Here is a 13378-nt window from a genome sequence, read left to right on the forward strand (position 1 = left end):
ATTATTAATTCTTTGTCTTGACATACTATCATATTCCTTTGGGTAGAGACCTTTTGGTTCTACTCTTAAATCTCAGAAAAGGAGATCTATCTGAATTTGGAGAAAAGGAAAAAGGAATAAGTATTTCTTATCTGTCTTTTACAGGTGATCTGATTTTAGTACCTTTCATGTCACAAATAGACCCCATAGTAATTGTTAAAACTCAGCCCATCTGTCTACTGCTTGACCATTTTGTGACAAAATGAAATAACCCATCCTTTTCTACCCAGATTATTACAGCATGAGCTCCCATTGGCCTTCTTTCCAGAAATGAAGGCCCCTCAAAGTATCTTCTCAGTTATCACTGTGAGCTGCTCAGGAATCTGGGCTCCTGACAACCAGATGCAAGTGTTCCTGAGAACAAGTCCCTCTAGTCTTTCCTTCTGTTCAGCCTTCTTGTCTTGATGCCAGAATCTGCCCATACTACTGATGATTGCCAAGAGATAGCCACTTTGATGAGCTCACCTGCCTTTTCCCAGCCCACCTCCAGCGCATGCCTATTCTAGCCTTGGGGAGGGACCATTGCCCTCCTTACTTCTCCTCTGAGTAACTCAGTCAGGCTTGTGAACACAGAGTGGTTCACCGCATCAGCAGGGGCCGCTCTTAAAGCCCACGAGCCAAAAATCTTCCTTCCTAATCCCCAGAGGCATCCCAGTGGTGGGGGCAGCTCACCCTCCACAATGGGAATTCCCAGGCGTTCCGACCTGGAGTCCAATCAACTCCCAGTTTCAGAGAGAACCTGTCCTGCCACCCTCCAGTGCATGCCCACTCATTTCCTGCTTTTGGGTGATGGACAGTGGGCAGATCCCTTTCCTCCAGAAGGACTTTCCATGGCCCCAGTGGGAGTTCACCATGCATCTCCCTATGATGATGGACTCAGTCAGCTGTGGGTAATACCCTGTTGGGGACACTTCCCATCCAGGCTGGGCTGGTTACCAAGGCTATAATCCAGGGTCTTCACTGTGTCACCAGAGTCAGGAGAGGAGGAGATATGATCTGCAAATCCCTGAGAGTTCAGCCTCAGGTCCCAGCCTCCCACAAGATAATGCCTGGAATCCAACGAGACACAAGATCTCCCAGGCTGTAGGTGGTCTAAATCTGGGTGTGGGGGATAGTCTGCTGAGACTCCACAGAGAACAGTGCTGCTAAGAAGCCCAATTGACATTATAAACAGGATACTCAACCTCTCATGCTGAAGCCCTGGCCTCTGGGTCACTTCTCTACCTCAGGGTCTTCCCGAGAACACTGGGCAAGTGTTCACATTATATTTACATGACTAAAAGGGCTCATCAGAGTGGTCACTCCCAACTAAATGGAGGGTCTTCTCTAAAAAACAAATCCCATTTTCTTCTCTTGAATGCAAAATTTGCTTGTCACCCACAAAATAGCAAAATACTACCTTAAAAGAAATTAAAGCTCCCAGCTGCACTCAGATGATGGCCACCTGATTTGTGACTGTGATCCAGTCTCATGTCATAATCAGGGCTACTTTGACTCTAATAAAAACTCAGAGGGTGCATCCTAGTTGGAAATGATTCTGCGACTGCCCTCGGAGTGAATCTGTATCACAGGATTTCTCTCTTTCTTGCCAAGTTGCTTCAAATTTTGAAATGATTTTTACTCTTTGACAGACTTAAGAAGAGGAAATACGGTACAAAAAAGAGAAAATAAAAACATTAAGAAAACACATCCCTATGGAAATAAAGCATGATATTTGAGGCAACGTGAGTTAGCTATGAAAGCAAAGGATACTTTGGTTCTTCAAGGAAAACAACTTGGTAGAACCTCAGCATTCTGGAGAAGGGAAATGATTAGACTCAGTGGTAGAGCAGTGAGAACTTTTTGAAATAAAAGAGTGAGAAATCTTCGAAGAATATGAATTTGTCAAGGACATTGTTCTCCCAGTATTTACCATCATTTACCAAAGACTTTTATAATCAGTCAGGCATATAGGCTAGGTTAAGAAAAAATTTCAGACAAATGACCCTAATTTAAATACAATTCCAGAATCATCAGAGCCATCAAAGTATCCTTTAACAGCCACAAGATTGACCTGGGATGGAAGGTGTCTACTTTCCAAACTCACTGTATTGTAGAAAGTTCCCCTGGTTCAGCTCATCCGGCAAACTCTCTGAAAAGGAAGAGCTCTGATAGCTCTGTATTTACATTTTAAATACATGTTTTTAAAATCATTTGTGTTGGGTAAACGTGTATGGTAAAATGCGTTTTTTGTTTCATCATCACTTGGGTATTTTTATTATTCAAAATACATTTGAGGAACACAACCCCAATTTTTAACATTCTGTGAATAGGAATAAGGTTTTAGGTTCTAAATTAGAGCTTGCACAGTATGAAGCTTTTTAACAGATGTGGCCTCATTTAAACCCTGGCAGCCTGGAAGGAGGTATTTTCCTCACTTGAGGAAGAATCAGGTCCAGTAATTTGCCTGTGGTCAGTCACCAAGCATTATTATTTAAATACGGGTCTGTCCGACTCCCAAATCTCTGTTCTTTCCTATCTTAGAAGGCTGCCTTCTAGGAATTATGCAGTTAAAAAGTACTTTCTGGGCTTCCCCGGTGGCGCAGTGGTTGAGAGTCCGCCTGCCGATGCAGGGGACACGGGTTCGTGCCCCGGTCCGGGAAGATCCCACATGCCGCGGAGCGGCTGGGCCCGTGAGCCACGGCCGCTGAGCCTGCGCGTCCGGAGCCTGTGCTCCGCAACGGGAGAGGCCACAACGGTGAGAGGCCCGCGTACCGCAAAAAAAAAAAAAAAAAAAAAAAAAAGTACTTTCTGACTTTCAGCCTAACCAGCTTTCTTAATAGCATGCACACGTGGACACACACACTCTCACGCACACATACCTGTACCTCCTGCACACACACAGACTAACCCTTACATCTTGAAGATTCTCCCTGATTTAAATCTTGATAATCTAATTTAAATTACTTGGAAGTCACAAAGTACTTCAAAGTTTTTCAAGTTTCAAGATTTTTTTCAAAAACCATTGTTTTCTAATTGAAAATTGAAGTTCAAGATTTGGCTTAACTGAAAGGGTTCTGAACTTTTCACAATCTAGCTGGACCCTCAATTTTTCCAAAATAATTCAGCATTTCTTCTCCTTTCCTCTTTCCTTATTTTTGTCTTTAAAAAACTTGAGATTTGATGCTTTATCGGAGTATTTATATGTCTTACATTGAAAATTAGTAAAAATATATTGAATGAGAAGAAAGTAGCCTAGACAGATTCACAGTTATTCTCATCTTACTGGAATTATTCTTCTGGTTTTGTTAGTCTGACTTACGTTCCAAAGCCTGATTTTGTTTGTGAAAACAAACCACCCCCTGCAAACAGAGCAAGCTATTGTATCCAGACTTAACTTATTTAACGTTCATTAGTTAAATGTAGCAAATTTTCTTTGTATAATGAGTGTGTTACAGCAGGCAGGTAGCTAGATATGAACAGAGAAAGGGAGGTACGGACCAGGTGGCAGGAAACCACACATCTTGTAAACAGCATGGGTCCATGGGCAGACAAAGAAAAGCAGGAACCTCCAGACTGATAGAAAACCACACATTTTGCGGTGATAAGTGTCCTGGAGACACACAAAGAAAGGTGGGAAAAGGCGGGAATCTCCAGTGTCTGAATGTAACCTTTTGCTCGGTATTCTCTCATTACGATCAAATTAGCCTTGCAGATAAGAAGTACCCATCAGGCACCTATGCCATGACACTTCCGATCAAAGCTAAATGAGGACAAGAATCCTTCTCCCCTGGGGAAGGTGGTGCTGGGATGAAAATCAGGGGATACGAACCCCAAACCCCTCCCTCCCCAGTGAATATTCCTCCCCTTCATTTGTACGCCCCACATAACCGGTTTGCCAAAGAAACTCAGGGCAGCTACTCACCTGAAACTGCCTGCTCTCACCTTGGGAGGGTACTATCACTTACATAAAGCCTCCCTTTACTTACTTTCCTGGCCTCCCTGACTCCTTTCTGAAGTCTTTCTGCGACGACGACGAGACACCGGGAAGAAGCGCAGCTCCATTACTAATGAGAATGGTGGAAGGACTCTGGCAAAGCCAAGGTCGTGCGTGTGTGTACACACTCTTGCACGTGCATGCACACACACACACGTGACACGCACGTGCACATGCATGTGCGTGGCCATGCGGGTGTGAGTGAGGGTGTGTGTCCTGTGGGATGTTTAATTAAAGATGGAGGCAGGCTTGGCAGGGAGCCCTGTTGGTAAACAATGCCTATTTGTAGCCTCCTCAGGAATTACCTAGGAAGTGGAAGGACCTGAAAAGATTGTGCGTGAAGTACCCCCTTGGCCGTCCAATGAAGTGTCTGTTATCAGAAGGAAATGTGTACTTTTTGAGGTGAGATCAGTTATGCGCTCTGAACCGAATGATTTTTTGTTTTTTTTTCTGATAACAAGCTGGTGGTAAGCTTCACTGAACTGAGAAATTGTAAACTCTTAGAAAAGGCTGTCTACAGATAACAATTCAATGTTTCTCGGTAATGTATTCTGGATGAATCTGATAATTTAAAGCCCACTTCACCAAAATGGGAGTGGTGCTTGCATCCTCTTTATCTTCAATTATGTCTAATCTGTTTCTAATTCAAACACTGTGCTGCTGTTGTCAGATCAAATATAGATTTTAAATGTTTTATGCTTCTCCGCTGGGAAGTTTTAAAATGAATGCAGGCTGTCTGTCAGGACGGTGCCAGTTGAATCTAATAAAGTTTTAAATAAATTTAAAGGAAATAAAAGAGTACTTAAAAATGAAATGATTCACGCTTCATAAGATGGAACATGTTTAATGAATGGCAGTTGGGGAAAAGTTATTGGGAGAGTCTCCGTGGATCACCTGCTTCACCTCTACAGAACTCTCCTTGAATAAATGCATCGTGTCTTTCAGCTCACAAGGCAGGTTAGAAATCAAGTCATCTTTAGGTTTGATGCAAACAGGGCCTCATAAGCATATGGGCACTGGGACTATAATCCACGGGTTTTCATTCCACATCATGACACTCTGTCATTGCAAACAGATTGGAAAACACAGTTGCAGTTTTCAATCACCGAATAGGATGCAGTTCTTACTGTTATTAGAATTCTTCTTCTCTCCGCTGATTTATGTAGATGCACTCCAGGTAGCTGAGTGCTGTGGAATATCAAAGAAGAAAAGTGTTCGAGGATAATATTTGGCATCGTCTGACCTGGGACCCCAGGGGCTGTTGCCGCGGTTATACTTGTAGAAATGCTACCCTGATAAAACTTTTGAGGCCTCTTCTTAGATTTATTAATTTAGAGAAAGCAGGGAAGAAATGTTTTATTAGAGCTCAGAAAATGTTTCTGTCTTACAAAATTGCTATTTCATAGATAGGAGTGTTTAACTGGGGCTTAAAGGTGAAGACACTGGAGCAATTTGTCATCATGTAGATTTTTCTTGGGTTTGCTTCTAATCCTTTATGGACTGCCAACGGGGATGTCTTTTGCTGCCTTGGATGTCTCTCCTGATTTGGTTTTGGAAGGTTTTTCCAGAGTATCCTTTAAATGATAATTAGAATTTGTGCTTGATAGCAAAAGGCTTTGAAGTTTTAACACCATAATCCTTCTAGGTCCCCATCCTCCCTCTCCCCCAAGTTTATCTTAAGAGCAACTATATTTTTATCTAGGGTAAGACCCTAGCATGATAAAGAATAGTGGGACTAAGCTGATTCTTAGGAGGAAAAAAAAAGTCATTTTACTGATCTCTTAGCTCACTTTGGCTTGACCCATTTACAAAACTGACATTAAAAAAATCTAAGAAAAAGGGCTTCCCTGGTGGCACAGTGGTTAAGAATCCGCCTGCCAATGCAGGGGACACGAGTTCGAGCCCCAGTCCGGGAAGATCCCACATGCTGTGGAGCTAGGCCCATGTGCCACAACTGCTGAGCCTGTGCTCTAGAGCCCGCGAGCCCCAACTACCGAGCCCACACGCCACATCTACTGAAGCCTGCGCACTCTAGAGCCCGTGCTCTGCAACGGGGGAGGCCACCGCAGAGAGAGGCCCGTGCACCACAACAAAGAGTAGCCCCTGCTCGCGGCAACTAGAGAAAGCCTGCACACAGCAACCGAGACCCAACACAGCCAAAACTAATAAATAAATAAACAAAAATAATAAATAAAATAAATAAAGTTTTTTAAAAAAGAAAAGCTAATAATTATTTTTTTAAAAATCTAAGAAAAAGGCATTTCTTTCAAATTGCATCTTTCTTTGTTTTGAAGTTTTAAGGTCAAATTTCTATAAACAAGCAATTTTTTTTCTCTCACACAAACTCTGTGGGGATGCAAGAAAAATCTCCCCATTTATTTGTAGTGGCGTGTCCCTTTGGTTTCTTTCTGACTGGTTTGTGTTTTCTATCCATCTGAAGATGTGTAGGGCTGCGCAGTGAGTAAACAATTCTCTGTTCTAAAAGTGTATGTTAGATTTTCCCACTAGGCATCAGTTATGCTTTTGTGACTGAAGTTACCACTGACATTCCAACTAGGAAGAATAAGAGAGGATGCGGGCATGAGGGCAGAGTACTCGAGTGCCCGCACACAGGGGGCTCTCTCTAAGGGTTTACCAGAATGCCAGCAGCCAGTAGGGCCTTTAGAACAAGAAATGCTGCCTGTGGTCCCCTGTGAACCCAGATTATAAGATTTCCCTATAACTCATCTCTGAACTCCTCTCTCTGTTTCCACCCCGGCACAATTTCTGTCTATGCATACAGGAAAGTGAATCTGGCTTATTTTCCTAGGGGTCAACCCTACCCTGTCTAACTGACTCAGGGTGGGTCCGCTTAGTCTCAGTTTCTGTTCTTGGAGAGTATTCCATGTATATCCTTTGAAAATGGAAGTCCTTTTTGTTACATATAGTCTATTTTTTCTCAAAAACTAAGAAAATCTTGGCGTCTTATTCTGAACTTGTCATTTTTGGAAGCTTAGTGGGTGAAGACTTTCTTTAGAACCTAACCACTGAATAACTAGGAAAATGTAGGAGAAAGGGTTGATATAGTGCCGTTTTACGATTTTTCAAGTTTGAGTAAGTTTCTTATGGAAAAGGAGAAAGAGAGAAAGAAAGAAAGAAAAAGAGAAAGGAATACCATGGGGTTTATAGTCTATGAAGAACCTACTTCTGTTACACTCTTTGTCCCCAGAAGGAGAAGGGAATAGGGAACAAGTACAAGCGTGTCATGGAAATCGAGGGCAAGAGGAGTGAGCCACGTGTAGAAAACATTGCCCACATGGCAGGAAATGTCACACCCGTATCAGTAGTCAAAGGGATGTGTTCAGGGGATTGTCAGGCTTTTGACATTAATTGATGGCCCGAAGCACAACAAGGAGGAAATATACATTACAGTGAGGATTTTTTTTTTTTTTGACAAAGTGCATTATGCGTTCGTAAGCCATTTACACTTCCCGCCAGACAAGAGTTAATTTGGGGATGCAGGATTGTTGCTTTAGAAATGTAATGAAATGACACTCAAAAGTGGAAACACTGCCGTTTCACTGTGAAATGGCAAAACAGGAGGGAAAGGCTAAATTGGCCAGAAGATTGAGAGCAGGAGAGAGAAAGAGAAGTAGAAGCCTGGGTAGAGCAATTAATTGTTTCAGTGTTTTCCCGTGAAAGCCAGTGGAAGAAATACACACAGATACACACACACACACACACACACACACACACACACACACACACACAGAAACATACACTCGTCGCAAAAAGATGATGAGATATATTATTAAGACAGAGACACAGAAAACGATTTTTCAGAGTATTAAAAAGATTCTAGGCTACAAGATAACATCCATATTCTTTGGCATTGCTAAAAGGATATTTCAGAATGTTAGTGTAGAAGCATATGGATGGAACAGCAGGAGTCCTAGTTGTCATACAAGAGGCTGTTTGATGATTGCACACCAGATCAGAAGGTTCACGCAAAGGGGAAATTTAATGATTCAACATCAGCTTCTTGTGTGGTGTTTCCGCAAATGTCACTCCCCCTAAGCCAGCATTTCTCTGACTCTGCTTCCAGGGAAACAATTCAGCCAGTTCCTGGGTCTGCAGTTACCCACTGGGCATCAGGTATGAATCTAGCATGGGGCTGGGGTCTGTGACCGACACAGAAGACGTCTGTGATGTAATCCTTCTCTTTAAAGAATTCCCGATCAAGGGTGAAACCAAATGGATACATATGAAACAGGTAGAGATCTGTGAGGTGAGTTACTGTTCTACCCTTAGACAGGGCCAAGTGGCCCTCTGCCCTGCACCCCACACTTAGGGGGCCTTGGGTTTTAGGTGACTTCCTCAACAATTTCACAGTCCCCCTGTGGTGTCTGAGGCCAGTGGGCTGGCAGTGCTGCCGTGAGCCAGGACCAGGACCCTGGGGGGCTTCTGTTTCTCTCTGACCCTCTACCCTTGCTGTTGCCTCGAGGAGCTCCGGGCCTCGTGTCTGTGGGTCCTGTGGCTCAGCTCTGGCTCCACGAGGGTGTCCTGGTAGCAGTTTTCTCCTACTGGTAGTGCAGCATTTCTTTCATTGGATCCTGTGAGACTGGCTGCCAAAATGGTGCTGAATTGGGGCTTGTTTGGGTCACTGAAGGAGGATGAGTTCTGGGTGCTGGATTACTGTAGGTGATCCACTGCTGACCCTCTGGACTTGAGCTGTGTGACTTGGCTCCAACCATGGTACTACCTCTGGTCCATGCACCTGAAGGAGGCAGGGGTGGTGGCAGGCATCCTTTAGTCCATGTGACCCCACTGCTGGACCCCAGGGGGGACACCCCGTATCTTCCACGGGCTCTGTGCCACGTGTCAGGCAGTCCTCAAGGAGACTCACTTTTTCTCCAAGGGTTTTTGAGCCTATACCAGGGGCCCTTCCAACCTGTGTCTCTTGCCTTGGATGGGTGTGGCAATGCCATGCTTTCCCTGATCCATCTTGAGCCATGCGGGACAGGGGATGGACATTCCTTGAACTAATGGGCTCCTGAGTGATGCTGTAACCAGACTTAAATAAATGGTATTAGGGAACTGCAAACCACAAGCAGGTCTGAAGAGCCATGCATTGTAATACCATCATTGCTACCTTTCTTCATGCGTGGGAGACACAAAATTATCTAGGTCCAGTGCAATTAACAATAAAGAACACAAAGAGATGGTGTCTGTATCTGATAGGAATAGATGGTACCTGACGCTATGATGAATCCAATCTTCCCATGCCCTGATGGACAATAACAAATACAAAAATAGCTCCTCTCTACCTATTATTCTAAACTGTCATTGATAAATCACTTTGCTTCACATGGGCCCATGAATTTTTTTTTTCTGTTTTTTTTTTTTTTTTTTTGCCGTACGTGAGCCTCTCATTGTTGTGGCCTCTCCCATTGCGGAGCACAGGCTCTGGACGCACAGGCTCAGCGGCCATGGCTCACGGGCACGTGGGATCTTCCCAGACCGGGGCACGAACCCATGTCCTCTGCATCCGCAGGTGGACTCTCAACCACTGCGCCACCAGGGAAGCCCGAATTTTTTTTTTTTAACATGTTTATTGGAGTATAATTGCTTTACATTGTTGTGTTAGTTGCTGCTGTATAACAAAGCGAATCAGCTATATGTATACATATATCCCCATATCCCCTCCCTCTTGCATCTCCCTCCCACCCTCCCTATCCCACTCCTCTAGGTGGACACAAAGGGCTGAGCTGATCTCCCTGTGCTATGCAGCTGCTTGCCACTAGCTATCTGTTTTACATTTGGTAGTGTATATATGTCCATGCCACTCTCTCACTTCATCCCGGCCTACCCTTCCCTCTCTCCTCATCCTCAAGTCCATCCTCGATGTCTGCGTCTTTATTTCTGTCCTGCCCCTAGGTTCTTCAGAATCATTTCTTTTTTAGATTCCATATATATGTGTTAGAATATGGTATTTGTTTTTCTCTTTCTGACTTACTGACTTACTTCACTCTGTATGACAGACTCTAGGTCCATCCACCTCACTACAAATAACTCAATTTTGTTTCTTTTTATGGCTGAGTAATATTCCATTGTATATATGTGCTACATCTTCTTTATCCATTCATCTGTCGATGGACACTTAGGTTGCTTCCCTGTCCTGGCTATTGTAAATAGTGCTGCAATGAACACTGTGGTACATGTCTCTTTTTTTTGTTTGTTTTTTAATCTATTTATTTATTTATTTTTGGCTGCATTGGGTCTTCATTGCTGCACGCAGGCTTTCTCTATTTGTGGCGACCAGGGGCTACTCTTCGTTGCAGTGTGTGGGCTTCTCATTGCAGTGGCTTCTTTTGTTGCAGAGAACAGGCTCTAGGCAAGCGGGCTTCAGTAATTGTGGCACACAGCTCAGTAGTTGTGGCTCGTGGGCTCTAGAGTGCAGGCTCAGTAGTTGTGGCGCATGGGCTTAGTTGCTCCGTGGCATGTGGGATCTTCCTGGACCAGGGCTCGAGCCTGTGTCCCCTGCATTGGCAGGCGTATTCTTAACCACTGCGCCACCAGGGAAGCCCATGTCTCTTTTTGAATGATGTTTTTTTCAGGGTATATGCCCAGGAGTGGGATTGCTGGGTCATATGGTAGTTTTATTTTTAGTTTTTTAAGGAACCTCCATACTGTTCTCCATAGTGGCTGTATCAATTTACATTCCCACCAGCAGTGCAAGAGGGTTCCCTTTTCTCCACACCCTCTCCAGCATTTATTGTTTATAGATTTTTGATGATGGCCATTCTGACCAGTGTGAGGTGCTACCTCATTGTAGTTTTGATTTGCATTTCTCTAATGATTAGTGATGTTGAGCATCCTTTCATATATTTGTTGACAATCTGTATATCTTCTTTGGAGAAGTGTCTGTTTAGGTCTTCTGCCCATTTTTGGATTGGGTTGTTTGTTTTTTTGATATTGAGCTCCATGAGCTGCTTGTATATTTTGGAAGGCCCATGAATTTTATATACATTTTAAAATCAAAATGAAAAATAGTTGCCGGAGACCTCGAACACCTTAGAGATGGCCCTGGCAGGGCCTAATTAAATAAAGAACTAGTGTTCTAACTGCTTATCACAGATTTAGTAAGCATTTACTTTATTATAATTTTTAAATTCTTAAATATGAAACATTTTAAAACCCAGAAAATATACAAAATAAAATAGGACATATGAATCCACTACCCTTTTGCTAATGTTTGCTACCATTTTGCTAATATTTGCTTCAGGTTTTTAAAATAAGTAAAGCATGATGAATACAATGAAAATGTACCCCCAATCTCTTCCGCCTTCTTCCTTTTGCAAAGGTAGCCCGTCTCCTGACGGTGGTAACATCTTAGTATGAGATCCTCTAGAAGCAGATCCAGAGGCAAGGATTTGAGTGCAAGTAGTTTATTTGAGAATAGTGGGGTGGGGAAGTGATACTGGGAAGGAAAAGAAGTTAATGCAGTGTGCTGATGAGCAGGTTATCCTTGTGGGCAACTGGGGCTCAATCCCATAAGGGACTTTGGGGGCCTGTGTAGACAAGCCCTAGAGTTTTTCCATCTGAGGGCTAAGGCAGCTGGGGTGTTTACCCATCAACTCCCTTTGTCGTTGGTTGTAGACTCCTTGGCATTCAGGCCTGCCCCGTGAGGGGCTGAGCATTCTCCTCCAGCCTTCAGGTAGAGTGGAAGGTGTTTGTACTAAGAAGCTGGAGGGTTCAGGAATAATGAGCTTGGAGGGAATATGGGTGGGTTCCTGCCAGCACCTGCTGTAGCCAGTATTATTCCCCGACGTGGTGTACTTTCTACACCTGTATATATCAAAAAGACAACATAGAGTGTTGTCCTATGGGTTTTTTAAGTTTTAAATAAATGGCATCATATTGAACACACTTCCTACAACTTGCTTTTTTTTTTAACTCAAAATTATATACTTGAGATTTATCCATGTTGAAATATGTAGATGTAAATCATTTATTTTAGCAGCTCTTTGTGTTCAAGTGTTTGAATAAACTACTTTCCATTTACCCAATTGATAGTTTGTTTCCATTCGTTCTTATATAATAGACATCTTCACATCCACGTGAGCTCGTGTTTTCTCTATGAGATTCCTGAAAAGCAGATTGCTGCTCACAGGGTAGTCACAGCTTCATGTTTACTGGGTATTGCCAAACTGTTCTACAAGATATTTATGCCAATTTATACTACAGAAAGCGGCATGAAGAATTTCTTTGTCCGCACATCTATGCCCACATACCTGATATGGTAAGATTTGTTAATTTTTGGCGAGTCTCGGGCTGGCCGTGGGCGCAGCCATGGTCGCGGCTGAGGTGGAGTTTCTGGCCGAATAGGATCTGGTCACCATAATTCTGAACTTCACTCTGGACAAGATCCACCTTATCGAGGGTGGCCTGGAGCCTTTCAACCCCAGCTCACCAGTGCAGGTGCCTCTGTGGCTGGCGATCAACCTGAAACAGAGACAGAAGTGTCGGCTGCTCACCGCCTGCCCCACCAGCCCCAGTGGATGGATGTGGAAAAGTTGGAGAAGATTAGGGATCATGAATGAAATGAAGAAACTTTTACCCGTATGCCCAGCCCTTACTACATGGAGCTCATCAAACTCCTGTTAAATCACGCTTCGGACTACATTACATCCTGAAAGCAGATGAGATCTGGATCCTGATCAAGGACGTGCGGGACACTGGTATAGCCAAGCTCTGGGTGTCTGCCAACAGCTTCATGAGACAGCCGGAGGCACACGCCAAGCTGGATAACCTGACCTTGACGGAGATCAACACCAGCGGGGCTTTCCTCACACAAGCGCTCGATCACATGTAGAAACTCCGCATGAACCTGCAACCTTCTGACAGTGCCCAGTCTCAGGACTTCCAGGGAGGGACTGGTTTGTCAAGGCCTGTGTCTGCCGGCAGGAAGCTCACTGGGTGGTGTTTGAGTGCTCAGGATGTGACACAAGTACTCACGTTTCTGGAGTTTTAGAACAACTTTTGAGTGTATGAAAAACAGTGCACTGAAGCAAGGAATGGGATTATAACCTCGTTGGAAAGCAACAGACTTGTGTTTAGTCCTCGAGACATTCTGTAATTCCACATCTGTATTAGGGGCCAAGTGTCCTTTTATGGGGGAAAAAAATTTCATTTGCAGAACAAGTGATTTCCCTAGCAGAGTCCCATGTCTCCTGCATGGGACTGTCACGTGCAGGTGAGTGTTCGGTGACGTCAGGTGTTGCTTTTAAGATAGAGATATAGCAGGATGGTGACGTGGCTTCGGCCTTTTATTTTTTTCCTTCCCTTCTTGATCCTGATCTCTTGGGCTAAATTTAGAATTTC

At 43.8% G+C, this 13378-nt stretch overlaps 1 pseudogene; it reads left to right on the plus strand.

Annotated features, from left to right (window-relative positions):
- Positions 1 to 12346: 12346 nt before the first annotated feature.
- On the plus strand, positions 12347 to 13028 carry LOC116756360 (annotated as a pseudogene).
- The last annotated feature ends 350 nt before the right edge of the window (positions 13029 to 13378 follow it).

This window comes from Phocoena sinus, chromosome 7 (assembly GCF_008692025.1).
Source record: "Phocoena sinus isolate mPhoSin1 chromosome 7, mPhoSin1.pri, whole genome shotgun sequence".
Lineage (NCBI taxonomy): Eukaryota > Metazoa > Chordata > Mammalia > Artiodactyla > Phocoenidae > Phocoena > Phocoena sinus.